Source organism: Corvus hawaiiensis, chromosome 2 (assembly GCF_020740725.1).
Source record: "Corvus hawaiiensis isolate bCorHaw1 chromosome 2, bCorHaw1.pri.cur, whole genome shotgun sequence".
Taxonomy (NCBI): Eukaryota; Metazoa; Chordata; class Aves; order Passeriformes; family Corvidae; genus Corvus; species Corvus hawaiiensis.
The window spans coordinates 123,114,391-123,137,209 of record NC_063214.1 but is presented as its reverse complement, the minus strand read 5'-3'; the positions used below and the strand labels follow the sequence as shown (position 1 = coordinate 123,137,209).

Here is a 22,819-nt window from a genome sequence, read left to right as displayed (position 1 = left end):
CGCTTTGAAGTCATTCCCACCTCGGTGCTGTCCAGACCTGGCAGAAAGCGCTTCCCACACCTCTCCTGGAATTCTCTTCCCCGGCCCTTCCAGCTTCGGAAGGCTTCTGGGGGAGCCTCAACTTTCGGTGCAGCTCAGAAGCTGCACGCGCCTAAAGCATCCCCACGGGAACACGAAGCTTCCCTCGGGCATTTCGTTTCTTTATCCCAAATATTCTCCCCACTCAGCCACAATCTAGAAAGAACAAAAGGGAAAAGAAGGAAGACCAATTAATTCTGACGTAAGGAGTCTTGACTATCCCGACACACTGCCACGTGAAAAAACATCCCTGCCCCTCTAACAAATCCCTCTGATACTGTCTCCATTCAGGATCAATTAGTTAAACGCTGTATTAAGGAGCGTAAGGACACAACGCTTGGAATTCTCAAAAACGGCTCAGCTCTCGGCTACTCCAAGCACTTTCCCACCCGGGGAGCTGAGCTGTCCCAGATTTAAACGCCACGTTTGATCCAAATCCGACAGAAATCTGCTCTTGTTTGGTTACTGAGCTTTCCCAAAAGCTGTGCAGTCAAGCCTGGAAATCCTCACTGAAGCTTTGCCATGTCACATCGGGATTTACCCTTGGGAAAACCCCACTCTGAGCACTTGGGTTTCAAGAGGTTGCACCCGATGTTACAGACGCAGAATTCCTGTGGGGTTTGGCATTTCCTGTACCTCCAAACACGTGAAAAGAATGAAGTGCAGAGTCCCAAGGCTCCATTATTGCCATTCTCCTCACATCCCTCTCCTCAGCTGCACGTGACTTTGTGCCTCCTCTGAAGGGCTGGAAAGGAATTTGGGAACCGCCCCCCCTCAGCTTCTTCGGTTTTCAGCCTTTTCTCTGAGGCAGCCCAAAAGGCAAACAGGAAAAAAAAACCCCAGAAGTGCACAAAATCCCAGCCCCTCCCAAGATGCAGCTCCTCACACCAAACCTTGGGAGAATCCCTGGTGCTTCCAACACCGCTGCAATCCCACCTGGAGCTGAGCTTACAGGGTGCTCTGCCTAATCCACATGCAAGCCTGGATAGCCCAAAGCCTGCAAGAAAAGAGGAGGCAAAGTGAAGGGGAGAGGGGAAAAAACGGAGTTTTGGGTTTTCCCCGTGTTTGCAACAGGATTGAAGGGCAGGATGGAGAGCTTTCATGGAAAAGAAGTACCAAAGGCTGCTTAATTGCCAGCAATTAGCGCTGCTCAGGTTGAATCCAAGAGGACAAATGCACCGGGATCAAACAGGAGCGGCCGACAGGATGGGTTATGACACAGATCTGTGAAGCTGGAGCCTTCTTTCTTCTCCCGGGCTCTCCCAGAAATTCTCCATGGCCGGACGTGCTCCCGCTCTCCCCGCTGGGGAGGATGGACTTGGATAGCCCGGCTGACTGGTGAGCCTAAAACAAGAAAGTGATGCAGTGATCCAAGTGTTTTTCCTGAGGAAATGACATATTCTCTGGACCTGGGATAACCCATATCCCATGGCCTTCTCCAGGAAGGGTCCCAGCTGGATATGGTCTCCCAGAAAGGATTCCATAGGGGCTCACCTTTTGCCTGGAGCTTGGCTGAAGTCCTCAGCAATGCCAGGGAATGTGGCCATTGGAGGCTTTGGGCAGATTTGGCTCATTTGCCTTTTTAGGCTTTGCTTCCTTCTCTCAGCCTTCCCACTGCATTGTGGCCTCCGAGGAATACGTAAAATCCCATTCCATTCCTATTCTTTCGGACAATTTTTTGTACCGTTCCTGTACAAAACGAGGCCCCCTGTTCGGATGCTTTTCCCCACCGTTCCCCGGCAGTTTTATCTGCCACTGCATTCCCTGCGTTGCTTGGGCTCTTCCCAGATCTCTGAGCTCCTTCACAAGGCAGGAGATCGATTTGGCCCAGGAACTAAACCCTCCCGAGGAATTGTCTGATGCCATCTCCGCATTTGACAGCTGATCCTTGTGCTCAAAGGATCCCTCTTTCTTCCCTTCAGCCAATTCCAAGGCTCGCTGCCCCCAGCTGGGATCAGTCCCCAGTCTGATCCCTGCAGTCTTCCCTGCCGGGATCCTGCTCAGGAATCCATGGGCTACGAATGTAAGAATTCATTCTTCCCACCCCTGCCCAGTTCCAAAGGATTTGGTGTCTGCCTTACCCGGCTGGAGCCTGCTTCCAACTCTGTTCTTGCTGCTTCTGCTGCTTTCCATTTCCCAGGAATTCCACCGACGGAGCGACAGTGATTTCCAGCTCCGCCAGGATTCCCTCTGTTGCGTTTGGGTGCTGGAAGGATATCAAAACCAGGGTCTCTGGGGCTTTGCTATCAGGAAATTACATCCCCGGATTTGTTCATTTCCAAATATTATCTCCTCCCAACAAAGCACTGGGCATCCAAGGAATACAGAAAGTGATGGGCTGACCACTGCTTACTCCTCTGCAATGTCAGAGCTTGGAAAAAAAAGGGCAGTTGAGGCTTCTCCTGGTGCTGCCCGTGAGGTGTATTTTACTTAAGAGCCCCTTCCCGTGTCTTTCCCTGTATCCACCAAAAAATCCACCCGTTCATTCCCCAGCTGCTTGCTTCCTCCCTCTTTTCCTATATCCAACAGAATTTTAACAGGTGAATAATCCCCTCTGGAAGAGCACCTTTCATTCCAAACCTAAGAACAAACGAATCACTTTCCTTCGACCATCCTTATTAGGATTGCACTGAGAGCAGTGGATGGAAAATGATCCTGTCCTGGTCCCTGCTGGATTCCCGGAGCAGGGATTCTTTCCCTCTTTCACCCCCCCACGGTGCCCTCCTCCCCCTCCCGCCCCACCCCACACCCTTTTCAGGCTTTGTTCCACAGCTTTTGCCTCCAGACCTCAGATCCTTTCGTTCTCCAGGAGCTCCCAGCAGCTCCACAGCCTTTCCTCTCCCATCCTGATCATTTCTCCAAGAATGGAGCTCCACATTTCAATTGCCTTCTCTTTTCTCTGACAACTCCCACCAATCCAGACCTAAAGCTGACACAAGGAACACTCGGTGCCCACAAATCCAAACCCAGACCCGGCCATCCCTAAACCAGCAACTCCCGGACAATTTGCGTTCATTCCAACCTAACACTGAGGACTCACCCAATCCTTCAAAATTCCCAAGAAATATCCTGTTGCCTTCACAGCTCCCAGGGGATTCTGCTTCGCGCTCACACGGATTTGGGACTTCCCTGAAAAAACCCGTGCAGGGCACGCTGGAATCCCCGATCCCGTGAATCCGGGGAGCGTTAAAAGCTCGGTCCAGCCTGGGCCCCCGGAAATTTTTGCCAACTATCCCCCAAGTCCTCGGGATAACAGAACTCTCTCTGGTACTGCATTTTTGGCGTTGGAAAGCCTGGAATTACTCTATTCCTAGTGCTGGGCTCTGCATATGGCCGAGAAAATCCCGGCCTCCACACAGACCCAGATTCCAAACTTTTTGATACATTTCAGCAAACCGAGAAATTCACCTTCCCTGCTTCTTCTTAAGGGCATCCTTCTCTTCCCTTACCCGGCGGGCTCTCTCCCACTGGGGGTGGGTTTTCCCCTTCCCATGCTAATTAGTCCCTACTTCTAGGAGGTTTAGGCACCTTTCTTCCCTGGGAGGGATTTCTTAACACAGCTACCGAGGCTTTGGGAGTCTCCTTTATCTTCTACTTTCTGGAAAAACACCCTGTGATCCATAAATGCCACAATCCAGACGCCCAACTTCAACAAGACATCCTTTTTACCTAAAAACACTCACTCTCAACTCTTAGATCTTTGGAAGTTTTACCCCCGCAAAATTCCCCTATCTTTCCACCACTGAATTCCTCAGTCCTGCTTCCAAGGATTTCTTGAATACCACGGGGCTTTTCTCAACATTTACCCCCACCACCTTCCCTACGTGCCCACTGCTCATCACCTCATTTTTCCCTCAATGTGCTCGTTCTCCACCCCAGAGAGTTTGTCAAGTGTTGCCTCCAAAATGTTCCCCATCTGTCCACTACTGAGTTCCCCATTTTGCCTCCAAAATATTCCTTCTGTCCCCTCCAGATTGCATCCACTTTTACCCCCAACATTTTACTTCCTCTACAATATTGATCAAACCTTTTCCACCCCAAAAATGTGCATTCTCTCCCTTAAACAGCACCTCAGCTTTTCCCTCAAAAATGCCCCAGAGAGAAACTCAGATTCAGCCCCCAAACTCCCATCTTCCTACACAAACAGTTCTTGTGGCCCCTCTCAATTCCCCCAGGCTTTCAGCTAAAGGAAGAACTGGAAGCCTAGTCCCTCATCTCCGCCCCTGTTTTGCTTTCCCGGAAAACCTTGCGATCCCACACTTTCTCCAAGAGATCTGCTGGGAGTACTGGAAGGTTTGCTCTCTCAGAGCGCATGGGGGGTTTACAGCACTTGTTCCTCTGCATCTTTACCCTTTCATCAGGTTTCCCCTGGAACGGTGCTGTGGGAGAAGCTTGGAATTACCAGAAATAGATCAGGTTCACATTTCTGCCCCACCAGTTTTTATCTGGTTTGAAATTCCTGGAATTACCCTCAAATGTGCCCTAGAACACTGCTGTGAAAGGATCAATGAGAAGAACAGCCTGAAAGCAGAAAACCACCTCCAGCAGCAGCCAGAATGATCCCATTTCTCTTCTTACCTGGTCCTGCCAGAGCTCCCAACAGCCATTCCCATTCCAAAACAAGAGCTGTGGAAGACATTCCTGCTGTCCGTGAGGGTGAGGTGGCAGTTCTGGATGTTCTTTGCTGTGGAATCAGACAACAAACAGAGTGTAAAGGATCTTGGTGGTCCCTTCCAAGCCAAACCAGCCCGTGATTCCATGCGTGGATCAGCACCTGTCCCAGCTCCATTCCAGAAACCTCCTCCCACTAACCCAGAACTTTCCTTTTTCTGCTCAACATCAGGGATTTGCTGCCGAGTGCCCCGAGCAGGGGACGCCTCAGCCTTCCCTGGGACCGCAGCATTCCCTGCGCTGCCTCAGCACTCCCTGCGCTGCTGTTCCACGCCCATCCCGTGGTCCAGCGCCTGTGCGGGCTGCAGTGCCGGGCTCTCCCCACAAGGCGGCAGCACCGGGAGCGAGCAGCCCCGGCCGGTCCCGCTGGCTCGGGGCAGCTGCGCCTTGAACCCGCCCTGAGCCGGCGGGGCCGTGAACACAACGAGCAAAAACCCCACCGGTGCCCTTTATTTCACCCTCAAAGGCACAGGATCGCAGCATTTCCTGGGCTGGAAGGGACCCGCAGGGAGCATCGAGTCCAAATCCTGGCCCTGCACCCCAAGAATCCCACCCTGTGCCCGAGAGCCTTGTCCAGACCCAAACTCTTCCCCCAAGATCCTGAAAACACAGAGGGGCTGGGAGAAGGATGACAATGGAGGATTTTTTAGATAGATCTCCTTGTACGATCGTTATATAATATTATTAGATAGTCCAGGAACCCATCCCTGCGCCTGGACACCCATCCCTGTGCCGGGACACCCATCCCTGGGCCGGAATACCGATCCCCCGCGGCCCCCACCGTCCGCTCGGGGCTGTCCCCGTTCCCCGCTCACCTCCGAGCCCGGAGCACCCGCCCCGGTGCCCCCGGCCCGGCAGCGCTGCTCCCCGGGCTCCCCGCCATTGCCGCTCCTGGCGAAGAAGGGCGGAAGTCACCGGGACCGCACCAATGTGGCTATTCGACCTTCTCAAGATGGCGGCCGGAAGGACCCCGCTCCGTCTATTCGACTGCCTGAATGCTCCCGCCCGCCCCAGGCGCCGCTGACCCCACAGGCGGTGTCCGCATAGCGGGAAACGCCTCAGAAATCTGCGTGCAAGCGCTGGGCTGGCGTCGGCGTCGGCGTCGCGTTCAGGCAGCCGAATAGACGCAGCTTGGGGCGGGGGGGGGGGGGGTGGGTGGGCCTTCCCTGCCGCCATATTGAGAAGGTCAGAAAAACAGCGTACACGGCCGCCATCTTTAGTGTGGCGGTGACGAAACTTCCGCCCTTCGCCGCCATCTTGGGTGCTGGCAGAAGCCACTTCCGGTCGAGCCGCCATCTTTAGTGTGGTACACTTAAGGGCCCCCGCCGCCCCTCACAAGGGCGTCTATTCGGCTGCCTGAATCCGGCCCGGACTCCGACGCCGGCCCCGCGCTTTCCGCGAGATTTTCCGCGGTGCTTCCCGGCGCGAGGACACGGCTGGTGGGGTCAGCGGCGCCGGAGGCGGGCGACTGCTCCGCGACCGGCGGCAGGCATCGGCAGGGACACCTCTCAAAGGGGCCTAGTGCGTCCGCCATCTTGAGTGTGGCGGAAGTGTAAACCACCCTCTGCAAGGTCCTGGCAGGTTCTAATAAAAACGTCACTTAACGCCGTCCCGAGAGCGCGGAACTGCGCCTTCCTTTCCGAGCCGCCTCCTTGAGAGCGACACGCGGGCGGCTCCATTCCGACCGTGCCCGCCCGGTGCCCCCCGCCCGGGTCGCGCTGCGACCGCGCCTCTGCTGCCCGGCAAAACCGGCCCCGCCCCCCGCGCTGTCATTCCTCGCGGTCACCGCCCCGCACGGCGCCCACTCCTTTCCATAGCTGTGGCCCCGCTCATGCACGGCCGTGTCCGTCGGCGTTCCGAACCGTCCTTCGCCCCTCCCCTCCGCTGACAGACCCAGCCCCGCTCGCTCCCGCTCCTTGCCCTTGCCACGCTCGGCAGCCACCGAGGCCGCCGCCCTCTCGGCTCAGCCGGCACCGGGCGGCAGCAGCGCCGGGGCGCCGTGTCGGGGGCGGCAGTGCCGCGCTCTCGCCACCAGGCGGCAGCAGCGCCGCCCAGCTCAGCCCGGGGGCAGGGACAGAGCAGAGGGAAAAGCCGCCTCTGGGCGCTCTGCAGCTCCTGCAGCCCGAGCGTCTCGGCTCCTGGGGCCAGGCACTTGCTTCTTTCCTTCCTACAGAAAAACGCCGGCTCGTTATTCGCAAAACTTGCTGATCTCTATTCCCAGCTTCTTATATTCCTGTATGCGACAGAGTAGAGAGAGAGGGCTGGCGCATTTCAAAATGAATTTACATCTAAATCAGTAGCATTTGCCTAGAGATGTAAAAATGAAGAACTTAACAGGTTTTAGTATCCTGCACACATCCCTCGCTGGGAGGAATGGTAAAAAGTTAAAAACAAATGAAATTTAAAAAGAAGAAAGTTAGAAACAAAGTTATAACGGCAGAAATTTAGAAACAAACAAAGAGGTAAAATACAAGAAACAAACAAATTTCCAAAGGTCAAAAGTTAAAAACAAACAAAGTTAGGAACAAAAAAAAAAAGTTAGAAACAAAATTAGAAAGGTAGAAATTCAGAAACAAACTCAGAAAGGCAAGTGTTGAGCCTTTGACAGGGTACCCTTCCTTCTCGGACCAGGGTGAAAGAGCAGAGGAGGCTGCTGTTCTCCTAAGTTCTTTACTTCAGTCTCACAGCTGTCTTGAAGGCAGAGTTCAAATGGGGTTACATGATAAAGCCAAGCAGCAGCAGCAGGCAAAACCAGCTTCTTCTATATGCTCCATACACTGTATTTTTTCTTACAGAAGTGTGGATTCTATTTGTTCATTGACCAGTAAGATTAACACACCATTCTAGTTTTCTTTTTCTTAACCCATCCTGGTCTAATTCTAACACTCGTAAGCCTGACACAAGTGTTACATCTGTATTACACAGATTTGCATATACAGTTTCTATCAGCTCTTATTGTTTATGTGAACACTCCATCTAAAAAATATGAACAGTGTAATTCTATCTATATTTTGTCTAAAGTAAAGAATTCTGTGAAAAGGTAACACTGCTGCAGCAAGAGCTGTGTTTAAGATCTCTGCTACAGCTTTTTCAGGTTTAAGGCACTTAGCATCTATTTCTACTAAAAGTTAAAAATCTGTATTTCTATTTCACTTTGGTGTGGCTTCATGGATGTCAGCTTGTCCAAAGGTTTTAATTCAAACCTAATGCTTTGGCTTCCCTCTGGGCCTGAGGCCAGAGGAGCCTTCACTCTAACAAGAAGGTTAGAAACAAAGGTAGAAAGGTAAAAGTTAGAAAGTAAAAAACAAATTTAGAAAGGCACAAAGTTAGAAATGTAGAGTGTTAGAAACAAACAAAGCTAGAAAGGTAAAAATGGGGAGAAAAACAAAGGTTTAAAGTTTCAAAGTTGCAAACAAACAAAGGAGAAAGGGACAAATCTAGAAAGTTAGAAACAAACAAAGGTAGAAAGTTAGAAAGGTAGCAACAAAAATGGTAGGAATGTAGAAAGGTAGAAACAAGCAGTAGAAAGTTGGAAATGTAGAAAGTCAGAAAGGTAGAAACGAAGAGAGAAAGTCAGAGATGTAGAAAGTTAGAAACAAAGGTAAGAATGAACAAAGGTAAAAGGAGAGAAAACTTAGAAAGGTCGTACAAAGTCTTAAAAGTAGAAACAAAAAAGGTAGAAAGGCAGGTCAGAAGGGTAGAAATGAACAAATGCAGAAAGGTAGAAACGCAGAAATGAACAAAGGTAGAAATGTAGAAAGTTAGAAATGAAGAAAGATGGAAAGATAGAAAGTTCAAATGGTAGAAACAAACAAACATGTCAAGTTAGAAATTTAGAAAGGTAGAAAGCAACAAAGGTAGAAAGATAGAAAGGTAGAGAGTCAGAACCAAACAAAGGTAGAAAGTTAAAAAGGCAGAAATGAACAAAGGTAGGAAGTTGGAGAGGCAGAAAGTGAAGAGGCTGGCAGCAGCCATTCCAGCCTTAACGAGAGCCCTGTGTAGAAGAGCAACTTGTTCCACTGATCTTCACTTTGCTAAGCGCCTTCTGCTCTCTTGGGAAAGATGCAGAGCAGGCAAATGGCTACAGGTAGAAGCACCAGGTGTGACTGTTCTTCCTTCACCTCCCAGAAAGCTGGGGGGTTTCATGTTTGAGTCAGTGGCCCAGAAGGAGCAGAAAGTCTGCCCTGACCAGTCTGTGGGCATGGATCTGTTTTGTCTTTCCCTGTGCCCATTCCCAAAACTCTCTTAAAACTTTCCCAAAATAGAAACACAAAGACTGGGGCAGATCGTGCCTGAAGAAAGAGCGGTCTCTGTTTTTTTCCAAGCTGCTACAGAAACAAACCAAGGTAGAAAGGTAAAAATGAACAAAGGAGGGAAGGTGAGAAAGGTAAAGAAAAGTTTGAAAGTCAAAGTCAGAGAGAGAGAGAGAGAAAGTCAAAGTCAGAGAGAGAGAGAGAGAAAGTCAAAGTCAGAGAGAGAGAAAGTCAAAGTCAGAGAGAGAAAAGTCAGAGAGAAAGAAAGTCAGAGTCATAAAGAAAGAGAAAGAAAAATAGAGAGAAAAAGGAATAGAGAAACAGAAGAATAGGGTTTGAGAGAAAAAGAAATCGAGTTTAAAAGAGAATTAGTGTTGAAGAGAAAAAGAGAAACTGAGAAATAGAGTGACAGAGACATCCAGAAACAGTTAAACAGCAAGAAAAAGATAAAGAGTTAGAAAAAGTCAAGTGAGGAATAGACTGAAAAGTAAAGCAAAGCAAGAAATACGACGAAAAAATTACTAAACCACATGAAAGGAAGAGAGCAACCAAAAGGGGGGGGAGGGGGGATATCTTTATTAGGGTTTATTCAACTTTATTGAACGAGGGCTTTTTATTTACACTTCAGCAAAGCAAGTGGAAATAACAACACACAAGCACAAGCACAAATACAATCCATATGCACACTGGTCAAAGTCCAATTGACATACAGAGCAATATGTGCAAGTGCAGCAGCAAACACGAACACAGAGCAACACAAGCCAACCCCCTATCAGTACAATGTAACAATTGTTCTATTTCTGGAAAATTAATTACATTTTATTGTTTCAGGAAACCCAAAACAACAGCAGCACGTGGAGAAGAAAACACTCATCCACCACACACCTCCTTCAGCTGACACACAAACCCACCCTCGCTCTCGTCTCGAGAGCACCCCATGGGAGCGCGGTTCCCGGGAGCCCCAAAATCATCCCGCCTGACAAATCCCTGGCATGGTCGGCACCCAAACCCTGGCGATGAACGTCACCTCACAGACCGGCTGGGTCTCAGATAAAAAAACCCAGCCGGGAGGGAGAAAATCCCCAGACAGCGCAGCTGGGTTGTTTTTACTCTAAGTTTAAAAAGTAGCTGAAAAGCCTGAAAGGCAAAACTCACACACGCAAGGTCAGAACCATTCCACACACGCACTCTTCTCGCAGGCAGACAGACACAGTCACACACACACACAGTCACACACCCTTCAGCTTACACCCTGACTGCAGCCCTTACTCAAAACATTCCAGCCAGGAAGATGCTCCGACACAGCTTCTGGATGCCGCTCCTCGACGTCGAACGGCGCGCGCCGGGAAAATCGGCAGCGTCGGTGACCGCGGAGATCCGAAGCCGCCTCGGGGACCTGCGAGACAACGGGAGGCGGTCAACAAGACGCCGAGGGCTAGGAGTTATTCCCACACCGGGCCCGTAAGTTTTCTACCCAAAAACCCATGAAAAAGAGACGAACCACTAAGTTTTATAACTCTTCTACTTAACCGTGACCCTACGTGCCGGGGCAGGGCAGCTCAAACCCAGAAAGCACACAGGGAAGTGTTTTACCATGTACAGCCCCGTGAAACAGAGTGGGCCGAGAGGCAAGAACTAAAACGCAGGGGAAAGCAGGGATTAGATACAATAAAATGTCGGTAGGGCCTTTTTTAAGCTGAACCTAAGTCGATCACTACATCAAGTTGAACTCTATGTTAACTTCCAAAGACATATGTCTTTTCAAATCCAGACAGCTGGTTTAGAACTTCTGTGTTGCTGTTTAGACATCAAGCTTTGGGGCTGAGGTTTTTTTATTCCCAGGTGCTTGCTGGCAGTAAAAATACACTTCACATCTGCAGTGTGTGCACGTGGCTTGGGCTGTGGATTCTGGGGCAAAAAAAATTCAGGAATCAGGGAAAGAAAGAGATGGAAAAGAGAAAGAGAAAGGGAATGTGAAGGGAAAGGGAAAGAAAGGTGGAAGAGAGAAAGGGAAAGGAAAGGGAAGGGAAGGGAAAGGAAAAATTAGACATAAAAATAATATTAAACCCAAAAATAAAAATAAATATGATGCCACTCCCCATCCCGTTCCCCCGTTCCCCATCCTGTTCCCCCGCTCTCCATCCTGTTCCCCCACTCCCCCATCCCGTTCCCCTGCTCCCCCATCCCGTTCCCCCCCGCTCCCCCATCCCGTTCCCCCGCTCCCCCATCCCGTTCCCCGCTCCCCCGCTCCCCATCCTGTTCCCCCGCTCCCCCATCCCGTTCCCCCCGCTCTCCCACCCCGTTCCCCCGCTCCCCCATCCCGTTCCCCGCTCCCCCGTTCCCCATCCCATTCCCCCGCTCCCCCATCCCGTTCCCCCCGCTCTCCCATCCTGTTCCCCGTATCCCACCCCGTTCCCCCCGCTCCCCCATCCCGTTCCCCAGTCCCCCGTCCCGCTCCCCCGTTCCCCATCCCAATCCTCCGTTCCCCCGCTCCCCCATCCCGTTCCCCCCCGCTCCCCATCCCGTTCCCCGCTCCCCCATCCCGTTCCCCTGCTCCCCCATCCCGCTCCCCCGCTCCCCCATCCCGCTCCCCGCTCCCCTATCCCGTTCCCCGCTCCCCCATCCCGCTCCCCCATCCCGTCCCCCGTTCCCCATCCCGTTCCCCCATACCGTTCCCCATCCCGTTTCCCCATTCCCCCATCCCGTTTCCCGTTCCCCATCCCGTTCCCCCGTTCCCCATCCCGTTCCCCCGTTCCCCCATCCTGTTCCCCGTTCCCCATCCCGTTCCCCCGTTCCCCATCCCGTTCCCCCCCGTTCCCCATCCCGTTCCCCCGTTCCCCATCCCGTTCTCCGTTCCCCATCCCGTTCCCCATCCCGTTCCCCCGCTCCCCCATCCCGTTCCCCCGTTCCCCATCCCGTTCCCCCCCGCTCCCCATCCCGTTCCCCGTTCCCCATCCTGTTCCCTGTTCCCCATCCCGTTCCCCATCCCGTTCTCCCGCTCCTCGCTCACCGCCCGGGCCCGTCCATGCCCGCCCGCCCCAACCGCTCCCGCCGATTCCAACTGGCCGCGCGCCGCCCCGAGCCGCCTTCCCATTGGCCAGCCCTCGGCCCGCCCCGCCTTCCCATTGGCCGCTGGGCCCGTCAATCACGCGGGAAACCCCGCCGCCCGCAGGCGCTGTCCCACGGCGGCCGCTGGAATGCGGCCCGGGCGCATCCCCAAAGGAAAAGGAGGCACAAAATGAGGAATTGGGAAGTAAAAGGGGAAGGCTGCGCAGCGCCCGCGGCGCCCCGACCACGAGGAGCAGCCCCCACTCCTCTCCCCATCTTCGTTTCGCACCCCCGAGCCCTGCACGTTATCAGGGAGCAGCCCCAACCCTCTCCCATCATTAACTCGGAGATATTCCATGGTTTTTCCAAACTGCTGAATTTATTGTGCTGAAGAGCCGCTTCATTCAGCACACACCGGTCCATAGAGCTGCATAGAAAAGTGCTGAGATACAATTCCAGGCTTCCCCAGCCCATCTCCAGGTGTCACCCCCAGCCCTCCCAGGGGCTCCCAGTTCCCAGGGCAGAGCAGAACCAGCACCCAGCCAGCAGCCCCTCGGTCCTGCGAGGTGTGTGGCACTTCCAGAAGTACACCATGCCTTGGAGCAAGCTGGCCAAACAACTCCACACCTAAACCCTTCAATCCCTGCAAGTCAAGGCAGACTCACAAATGCCCAAGAATTCGCACCTACAATGGAAAAGTTAAAAGATCAACATCTGCCTGAACTGCATTTGCAGAGTCCAATTGCACCGACTTTGCTCTGCCTCACGCTGGCAAATTGCCCGGAACGTGCTGTGTACAACAGCCTGGAAACCATGGAAAACTCCTGACACTGGTATCCCGACGCCTCTTGCAGACACCCAGCTCAGGGAAACCTTTGCAGCAAAGCACATCCCAAAGGAGCTGTTTTCCCCGAGGAAGCCCAGCACCGGCAGCGCTGCCTCAGAGCACAAAGCAGCAGCTCTGCTGGGGAAGAGCATCCTTCAGTTCCTCTGCTGCTCACTTGACCAGAGAGCTGTTCCTAGGCCACATTCACTCCCCCACCCTGAAGGAACTACCTGCACCCCCCCTTCCAAGTGCTCACTGCTCCCTGCTGTTCATATGACCTTTTCTACATAAAACTACCAGGAACAGTGGAGACCTTTCAAAAAAAAAAAAAAAAAAAAGATAAAAAGACTGGGTTTGCACAAATAAGCACTGAATCCAAAACCTTTTATGTTTCTTTTATGTTTCCAGTATTCCAACCACGTTCAGATGCTGAGCAGGTGCTAAAAACAACAGAAAAGCACAAAAAGAGACAAATCTTCCTTCTCGACCTTCAATATCCTCAATTCAGGAAAATCACCCAAACTCAACAGCTCTATATAGAAGGGCAAAAAAACCCCACGTGTACTTTGAGCTGGTGAGAAGAACAGGAACCTGCAGCAACTGAGGCTGCACAGTCCACAGCAGCGAGAGCTCAGCACACGTCCAGACAGGCAATTCCAGCACCTAAATTTAAAAAGAAGAAAAAGTTGATTTCTTTTTTTAAAGTTACTCTAAGTTCGTAAAACCAAACCAGCCTTTGCTCTTGATTTTGGCTCACTGATGCACACACACACACAAGAAGCCAACGGTCACACAGGGCCCGCTTGCAGAATTCCTGATCCAAACCCTCGCCTTTCCTGCCCAGCACTGAGGGAAATCTGACAGAGGATTCATAAAGAGCCCTCGCTGAGAGCAGTCATCACCCCAGGCCTTCAGGCTTGGCAAGATTCTGTAGGGAACAGACCCAAATTCAGTTCCTAAATCTGAATCTCTGACAAGTCCTGTTAGAAAGACAGCGGACAGTCCATCAGAACACAGAATTAAAAGGCTGCACAAGGAATAACAGAAGCTTTTCCAGGAACAGCACAAGCTCCTTTTCTCCCTCACCAGTCCGGGACCGTGAGACCGAACCTTGGGCCCCAGGAGACAGGAGAGCTGTTATCAACACTCGAACCTCCCAAGCGTTGTTATTGCTCAGAGAACTGCGCCGGCACTGAGCTACTCCCATGCGCCTGCAGGGCTCTGGGGAGGGGCAAGACGACGTCCCACTCCTGCCTGGAGAAATTTCAACCCCGTAAAAAGTCATTTCCCTTCTCTCTCTCTGAGCCATGGCCAAAGCAGCTGTGTAGAACAACCCGGGGGATTTATGGGAAGGCTGATTCTCTCAGGAAAGACCCCAGACCCTGAAGAAACAAAACCACCCCAAATTTCCAGCTGAAAACACGCTGCTTCCTGAATGGGAGCACACAAAACTCTCTTAAGCATCTTCAGAGATGGCCCATTCATCATCTAGGATGGACAATTAATCAGACCCAGGAAAGGCTTTGTGCAGCCCAACTCCGGGACAAGAAAACATCATGAATATGCTAAATTGCGAGAAAAATAGAATTAATTCGGACTCTGCCCAAAAACTGTATAAGAAGGAACCAGCCGAAGCAGCACCCGTGAACTTGGGAGCTCTGGTGCGATAGAGGTCAGATGTATGCGTGTTCACCCAGCTCCGACCCCGGGCTCCGAGCTGCTTTTCTCCATCGTGGCTTTCTGTGTGACCGATCTTTCGGCCGCGGAATAAAATCTATTTCTTTATTAAATTTAATTTGGCTGAATTTCTTTACCTCACATTCATAACAATGATGTAACATGCGAAAAGCCAACATCACAATACCATTTATAACAGAGGGATCCGCCGGAGGCACCCGCGGTGCTGCAGTCCTGGCCGCGGAGTGATCCGCGAGGGACTATTTGTGATGCGGTCCTGCCCGCGGAGGAATCAGCGGTGATGCGAACCCGCCCGCGGAGGGATCCACCCGAGGGACTATTTGTGATGCGGCCCTGCCCGCGGAGGGATCAGCGCTGATGCCGCCCCGCCCACCCAGCTGCTCTCGCTCCCTTTTCCCGCTCTCCCCTCTGCTCCCAGCGCTTCTCCTGCAAAGGGCACAGCTTTTCCTGGGCTCTTTTCCTGCCGGGCTGCAGCGAGCGCTCCCCTCAAGGAGCGGGGGCAGCTTTGCTCGCGGCGGCAGCGATTAAACAGAGCAGGCCCGGAACGATTCCTGCTTAGCCGGGCTTTGATCACATTCCTGAGCCAGCACGGCAGCAGCGAGTGAGGCAGCGGCACATGAAGGAGGCTGCGGCTCTGGCCAGGCTGGGGAGGGGTTCCTCTGTAAAATAAGAACATGGAGAGACAAACCAGAAAGGGCAGGGAAAAAAAAGAAAAAGCCAAGACAAACTAAACTTTTTTAAAAAAATAATCCGGATCCAGAGGGACTTCTGGCTGGAGAACTTCCTGGGGAGCAATCCTGCCCCTCTGGGAGGCAATGCCAGGGCAACTCCAGCTGAAACCTGCACACAAACACCACAAAGATTTCAGATATTTGCAGGAAGCATCCACTTAGCAACTGCTGGTTAATAATTTATTCACTTTCCCATTAAATGGTACATTCAGTCCACAAGACTTAAACACCTTTCTGGTAGTTTTATTTACAGTCTGCAGTGTGTTCTGTAAAACACAGGAGTGCTCACAGACACACACACACAACACAGGGATTTGCAAACATTTAAAGAAGTACAGTTTATTCCAAAGGAAGTCTACGCACTACTTTTCCCATAAAAATTATAAAAAATACTTTAGTTACTGTATTTTACCTAAACCAAGATACTTGAGAATTCTTCCACAAGTGATGCCCCCTCCCCACAAAGGGCACTCCGACAAGAAGAAATTCAGGAGACTGCATCACCAAATAAAATCCTAATGGCAACTGCTTCAATGCACCAGAAGAACAAAGAACTCCCACTCTGCATCCAGATATCCCTGCTCTGCAGCCTTCTGGATCTGCTTTTGTAGGGCTTGTGGGGCTTTTGCACTCACTTCCTTCTCCAGGGCAGTTCCCACAAACAAAGAATGACTGAATTTCTGCAGACTGTCACTCGGCAATCCTGCATTTCATACATCCAAAAGGAACACATCCAAAGGGAAACACTTTCCTTTGAGCCCTTTATTTCAAGGAGTCTCTTTTTTACTGAGCATCCAGTGAGAACAGTGCCCAGTTGTGGCTGTTATTATTTCTCTGCTTTTGCTGCGTGGCAATATTGTGCTGGAGCTCTGCAGAACACCCACTGCAGCCCTTGTCTCACTGGGGCACACTGAATTGACAAAAAAAAGGCACAAAGATGAAACTCCTAAAGCAGCAGCAGCCCCAAGTCACTGAGCTGCTGCTTCCCAACACCAACACTCTGCGTCTCAGCAAACACTTCCAAAACACGAGCCAAGGCCACAGGGCAGTGAAAAGCCCAGAGCCTGCGGGCAGGACAAGCACTACATTGATCAGTAACAAACCAACACAGCTCAACTGGATGGTGCACTTAAGACTGGACCTGGAAGCATCAGGAAAAGCCGCCTTCGGTGTCCCTGTGCCCGTCCCTAGCCCGGCTCTCCGCTCCACACCAGCCCAGCCCGCCGCTTTTGGTGTCCCTGTGCCCGTCCCCAGCCCGCCGCTTTTGGGGCCCGCCCCGGCCCCGCCCCTGCCGGCGGCCCCAGTCCCGGCTCCGGCCCCGCTCCCGCTGTCCGCGGCCGTTCCAGCAGCCCCTGCCCCCGCTGTGTTCTCTGCCGCGGCTCCATTGAACCCGGCTTCGGCCCCGCGGGCCGCGCTGGGCCCGCCGGCAGCTCGGCCTCCTGTCGCCGTGGCTGCTGCGGACCCGTGCAGAGGCTCCACGCCAGCCTCTGGTACCGGCCCCAAGAGCTGGTGCCCTTGGCAGTGCCGGCAGCAGCCTCCGCTTTTGCTCCCCCGCTCCTGGAGGAATCGGCCTCCGAGAGGATTCCCACCTCCTACCCCCCCTCCCTCCCTCGCCTGCACCGTTCCCCCGGCAACGACCGCTTCTGCTGCTCCTCTGAAAGGAGAAGCAAAACGCCAAAGTTCCATCTCGAGGAACGAGCCCTTGCAGAAGGAAATAATATCTGGAGACGGTTCTTCCAGATGTGTCCAAGGAAAAAGAATGTCAGGGTAGGCTTTAGTTGATGGGGGGACTATGCACACTGGAAGATTTAGCACACAAGAAGGGAAATACATCTACTGATTCAAGGTACGCTTTTGGAGGGGTGCACGCCTTTGGGAAAATCTGGGAAGAAAGGGGATTGCTTGGTTCGGAGGGAAAGGGGCTGATGCATGGGAGACTTGTTTTGGAGGTTTTAGAGGCATTGGAATTGCCTGAAGAGAGAGCTGTGGTACATAGGGGGGGGACAGCGGGGGGATGGCCTCAGAGATGGGAGGAGGGAGTTTGGCAGATCGGGGGGGCTGAGGATGCTGCAGAGAATGGGATAAAAAGGGTTGTGTTAATTTTGGCCTCGAAGAGCGAAAAATTGGAGACTCCAAAATTCAGTGAAACAGAGGAAAAAGAATGAAGGAAGAAGGGGGGGAAGGCCAGACGAATGTGGAAAATGGAAACTTCCTGACGGAAGGCAGTTACTTCGTAAGTCACTCACCAGAAAAATATTAGAAAACATGCATCAAAAACTCATTGGGGTACTAAGGCCTTGTGTGATCACTTTCTAAGGAATTATGGGTGCATTGGAATCTATGGGTTGGCTAAACAAATAACTGAAAGATGTATGGTTTGCCAAAAAGTAAATAAGAAGGTGATGAGAAAAACAACTTCAGGAGGTCGTGAGTTGGCTCTCCGACCATTTCAAAGTATCCACGTGGACTTTACTGAAGTCCCCCACGTGCAGAGGTGGAAATTCTTGTTAGTAATAACAGACCATCTTCCCCATTGGGTGGAAGCTGTTCCCAGTGTCAGAGCCACAGCCAATGTAGAATGTAAAACCCTCTTAGAACAAATTATTCCCAGGTATGGAATGATTACTAAGATAGACACACTTTACATAAAAAGTTTTACAGCAACTAACTCAAGCCTTAAGAATAAAATGAGAACTACATAGCCCATGGCACCCAGAGAGTTCAGGACGGGTAGAGAGGATGAAACAAACTTTAAAGAGAACCTTAACAACTGAATTAATAATTGAAACTCAAATGTCATGGGTAAAATGCCAACCTCTGGCTTTATTGAGAGTTCAGACACAACCAGGTCAGACGTGAGAGTGTCACCTTATGAAATGATGGTTGGTGTTGAAGATGAAAGTTTGGTAAGAAAGTTTTGCAGATATGTGGGCTCGGCCGAGAGATCTCTGAGTGTGGAGCCTGAGGATGGGACAGAAATGGAAGCAGGTTTTGATGTAGAGTGGAAGATGTTTGCTGAAACATTGATCACTGAATGGGTGAGAGGACAAAGGTTGGAGATGAGCTGGAAGGAGATTTTTGTGCTTAGGACAGAGGTATGTGACTGCAAACAAGGACATGTTTTTCACCGGGTGGGTGGGTCCCAGGAAGAGCAGAAGTAAATAGAAAACATGTTTTTGCCAGGAAGAGAGCTATGGCAGGCAGACAAGGAATGTTGATGTGGCAGGAAGAAGAGAGGTCTGAGAGTGTTCCATTGTGAGCTTGAATTGTAGCTTGCTTGCTCTTGTGATTGGATGGTGGTGACTCTGGGGTTCTATAGGATATGTACAGTACGGTGATGGTAGTACCTAAGATAGGCTATAGGCAAATGTAAAGGTGTTGTGTATGGTGCTTGTTGGTTGTTATGTCTTGGGATACTCAGCAAAGAAAGGTGTACAGTGCTCTCTTGAACAGAAAGCGGCTTCAGTTATGCCTACAAGCTGTGGCTGACAGCTGTGGGGCTGGCTCTGGATACCCACTCCCTGAAATGCTTTTGTGACTTTTCCTATGCAATAAACAGCTTTCAAGAGAGCTGCCTCAAGTCCAGACATCCTTCCTGAACCCTTTTCCTATAGTTTGGGTTACTCTTTTTGAACACCCAACATGAAACTGCTACCTATGAATTAGGGGAATGAGTGTTAAAGAATATGTCAACACAATTGCAAGGACCCTTGAAGATTTGCGGTTCAAAGGGATAATCCCTCAAACCACTCCTTTAGACTTTAAAATCCGTAACATCCATCCAGGGGAGTGGGTGTTAGTAAAAACATGGAAGGAGCAATCTTGAGCTGCACAAGGGAAAGGTCCTTTTCAGGTGCTACTGACAACTGAGGCAGCGATCCGGGCCAAGGAGCGAGGGTGGATCCACGGCAGCAGAATCAAAGGACCCGTGCAGGAACCTAAGGAGTGGACTAGAACATCTAAGCCTGGGGATACCAAGGTAACTCTTAAGAGGGAACTGGGGGTTAATGCGCTGGGAAAACCCAAATGATTTAAGAGATACACCAAGAATCACACCTGACTGGGAAATAAGGCCAAGCTTATAGCAGTGGTTTCAAGTGTTGCCTGGACAAGTCCTGAGACACGTCCGATACCCTCCTTGGGGAGGAATCCTTCCACTCCAAACAGGAGGATCAGGACTATTTTGGGCTGAGGGTTCTCATATTCTGCCCTTAGCCTATGATTTATTCAAAAAGGAGGAGGAATTGCTACCTCCAACAGTGCCATACCACATACCCTGTCTAATTCATCCCATTACTGGACATGCTAGCTGGGTTAAATGTAAATGTCTAGACTGATAAAATATTGCTATTGTAGTTCACAGAAACGACACTCTCACTGCACAAAGTGTCGAACACCAAATCTATTCCCCAATCCAGGCAGAGCAAAGAACAGCTGAAACAGTAACCCTGCTTTGGGGATGGGAATTACTAGTGCCTGTTGAATGGGAGATACCTGAGGAACGGTGGGAAGCTACAATTAAGAAGTGTCAAAAGCAATTTGCCTGGAAATCAGCGAAAAGGAAGTGACGAGGAAATAGTGGGCAAGGCCCGATGCCCACTGTAGCTGCCACCAAGAAGATCACGTACCCCTGCTGTGGGCAGCAGCCCCATAGGCACGGGGGGAAGTGGAGGTATCGGCCATATGGGACCTCTGTTATTCCTTTATCTGTCACTCCTCTTTTGTCTCTGCCCTCTGGGGATACCGACACAGCCACGCCATGGGTGTTACCGAAAGCTGTACATGGAAAACACCCAGGTTCCTTTTTCATTGCACGTACCCATGTCAACAGTCTCTGTTACAACCCAGCCAAAGTAGAAAACTGGATGCAAAATGGGAAAAAGCACTGGACTGTAGAAAACCTAGGAATGAGTGGGAGCAGGTTGGGAAGTAAATGTCCAAAAGAGGAGAGGTGGGTTTGTTTCGCATCTATTGTTGGGAATAAAGTCTCAAGCTTAGTAAAAGAACAACTAGTAAATAAAGAAGCAAAGCCAGCACAACAATCTAACTCTGTATCGACCCCAGTTCAAGACATGTAGTTGAAACTCAAACAACAATTTAAAAAATGAAATCTCAAAATTGAGAAAAAAAATCTGTTTGTGGAATTAGGGGAAAGGATAGGTAAGGAGCCGAATGTAACCCACTGCTGGGTCTGTGGAGGGCCTCTGATGACAGAGGAATGGCCACGGAAAGGCAGGAGCTTGAGTCCAATAGAACTCCGTGTTTTTCACACCTCCGCGGCCGGACCTCCAGCTCCAGGACACGGACAGGATCGCGGCCGCCTCTCCCACATCCCTCAACCAGATCCAGCCTGGAACACTCACCCGGCACGAGCACAGCGCCAGCCTCTTCCACGGGGTGTCCCTCAACGGAGATTTTTCACCCACAACCGGAGACTCTTTCCTTTGACCCTCCTAAAGGCCACCAAAGACACCGCGTGGCCCCCGGGACCCCCCCGGCCCAAGTCCGGACCCCAAAAGCGCTCCCGGTTCCCGCGGCTCCTCTGCCCGGACCGAGGCCCCCTCACAGCCCCTGTGACGTCACCGCCGCGCCGCCGCCTGCCCTTGGTCGCTTCTGGCCCCGCGCATGCGCACTGCGCGCCCGGAGCAGCGCTGCTCCCGCCGCTCCCGGTGCTCCCCGTGCCCGCAGTGTTCCCGCTGCTCCCGCCGCTCCCGGTGCCCGCGGTGTTCCCGCTGCTCCTGCCGCTCCCGGTGCTCCCCGTGCCCGCGGTGTTCCCGCTGCTCCCGCCGCTCCCGGTGCCCGCGGTGTTCCCGCTGCTCCTGCCGCTCCCGGTGCTCCCCGTGCCCGCGGTGTTCCCGCTGCTCCCGCCGCTCCCGGTGCCCGCGGTGTTCCCGCTGCTCCCGCCGCTCCCGGTGCTCCCCGTGCCCGCGGTGTTCCCGCTGCTCCCGCCGCTCCCGGTGCCCGCGGTGTTCCCGCTGCTCCTGCCGCTCCCGGTGCTCCCTGTGCCCGCGGTGTTCCCGCTGCTCCCGCCGCTGCCGGTGCTCCCCATGCCCGCGGTGTTCCCGCTGCTCCCGGTGCCCGCGGTGTTCCCGCTGCTCCTGCCGCTCCCGGTGCTCCCCGTGCCCGCGGTGTTCCCGCTGCTCCCGCCGCTCCCGGTGCTCCCCGTGCCCGCGGTGTTCCCGCTGCTCCCGCCGCTCCCGGTGCTCCCCGTGCCCGCGGTGTTCCCGCTGCTCCCGCCGCTCCCGATGCTCCCCGTGCCCGCGGTGTTCCCGCTGCTCCTGCCGCTCCCCGTGCCCGCGGTGTTCCCGCTGCTCCCGCCGCTTCCGCTCGGGCAGCGCAGCCCTTCCGTGTCTGAGGCGGCGCGGCAGCTCCTGCCGAGCTTCTTCCTTCTGCTGCCCGCGCTCATTCCCGGCTTGGAAAAATCCCTTCCCGGAGCCAGCGACCTCCTCCCCGGCCTGATCCCTGCTGCTTTTCCCGGAGACAGGAACGGAAATTGTCCATTTTTGCCGTTCACTGCTGGTTCACTGGTTTTTAGTGAAAAAAACCCTTTTTCCGTGAGTCCCCAGGTGCTGCAGCGCTGGTTGTGTCCAATCCCACAGCCCAGAGCAGAGCAGTGGGACAGAGCTGAGGCAGGAACGCCTTGGAACATCCCAGGGCTGATTTAGTCTGGATTTTTTCCTCCTTCTGGAGGAGTTTCTGGGGGTATCAAGGGTCCCCTAAACTGCCTCCCTGCTCCATTATTTGATCCAGTTCATTTGGGATCACTCAGAAAATCCTGTTCCCCTCATGGCACCTGGCACCATTTGTTATCCTTGGTTCCATCTCTAGAGCAAACAGAAACTTCGAATTTAATTTAAATGAGATTCTATAACATTCAAGCATCACTTTTTACCACCTGCTCTTCCCTTTTCCTCTTCCTCACTTTTTTCTTTCCCTTTCTCTCTTCCACCTCTTTCTTTCCCTTTCCCTTCACACTCCCTTTCTCTTTCTCTTTTCCATCTCTTTCTTTCCCTGATTCCTGAATTTTTTTTGCCCCAGAATCCACAGCCCAAGCCACGTGCACACGCTGCAGATGTGAAGTGTATTTTTACTGCCAGCAAGCACCTGGGAATAAAAAAACCTCAGCCCCAAAGCTTGATGTCTAAACAGCAACACAGTTGTTCTAAACCAGCTGTCGAGAGAAACAAAACACAGCAAAAACAAAGCAGAAAGGAAGCAAAAACTTGTCACGCTGGCCGTGTTTCCGAGCGTGACAGGTTCTGCTGTGCTGGGAATGCAGCACAAAACACAAAAATCCTACTGCAACTCCTGGATCCCACAGCAGGAAGGAGATGGAGATTCCCAGTGGGAATCAGGGATGCAGGACTCGGCTGTGCTGCCATCACTCCCTCAGAATAGCCAGGTTTAGCTCATTCTGTCTGCCCAGAGAGGGGGGATTTGCCCCTGGATTCCCTGGAATGTTCCAGGCCAGGCTGGACACTGGGGCTGGGAGCAGCCCGGGACAGTGGGAGGTG

General features: G+C 52.3%; 2 long non-coding RNA genes across 2 annotated transcripts; both read right to left on the bottom strand.

Annotated features, from left to right (window-relative positions):
- Positions 1-9,572: 9,572 nt before the first annotated feature.
- LOC125320694 lies at positions 9,573-12,064 on the bottom strand. The gene is made up of 2 exons (XR_007201253.1): positions 12,013-12,064; positions 9,573-10,910 (listed from the first exon to the last, which is right to left on the bottom strand). It is a non-coding gene; the product is annotated as an uncharacterized LOC125320694 (long non-coding RNA).
- Positions 12,065-12,407: 343 nt separating this feature from the next.
- Positions 12,408-16,543, bottom strand: LOC125320655. The gene is made up of 2 exons (XR_007201235.1): positions 14,741-16,543; positions 12,408-13,539 (listed from the first exon to the last, which is right to left on the bottom strand). It is a non-coding gene; the product is annotated as an uncharacterized LOC125320655 (long non-coding RNA).
- Positions 16,544-22,819: the final 6,276 nt, after the last annotated feature.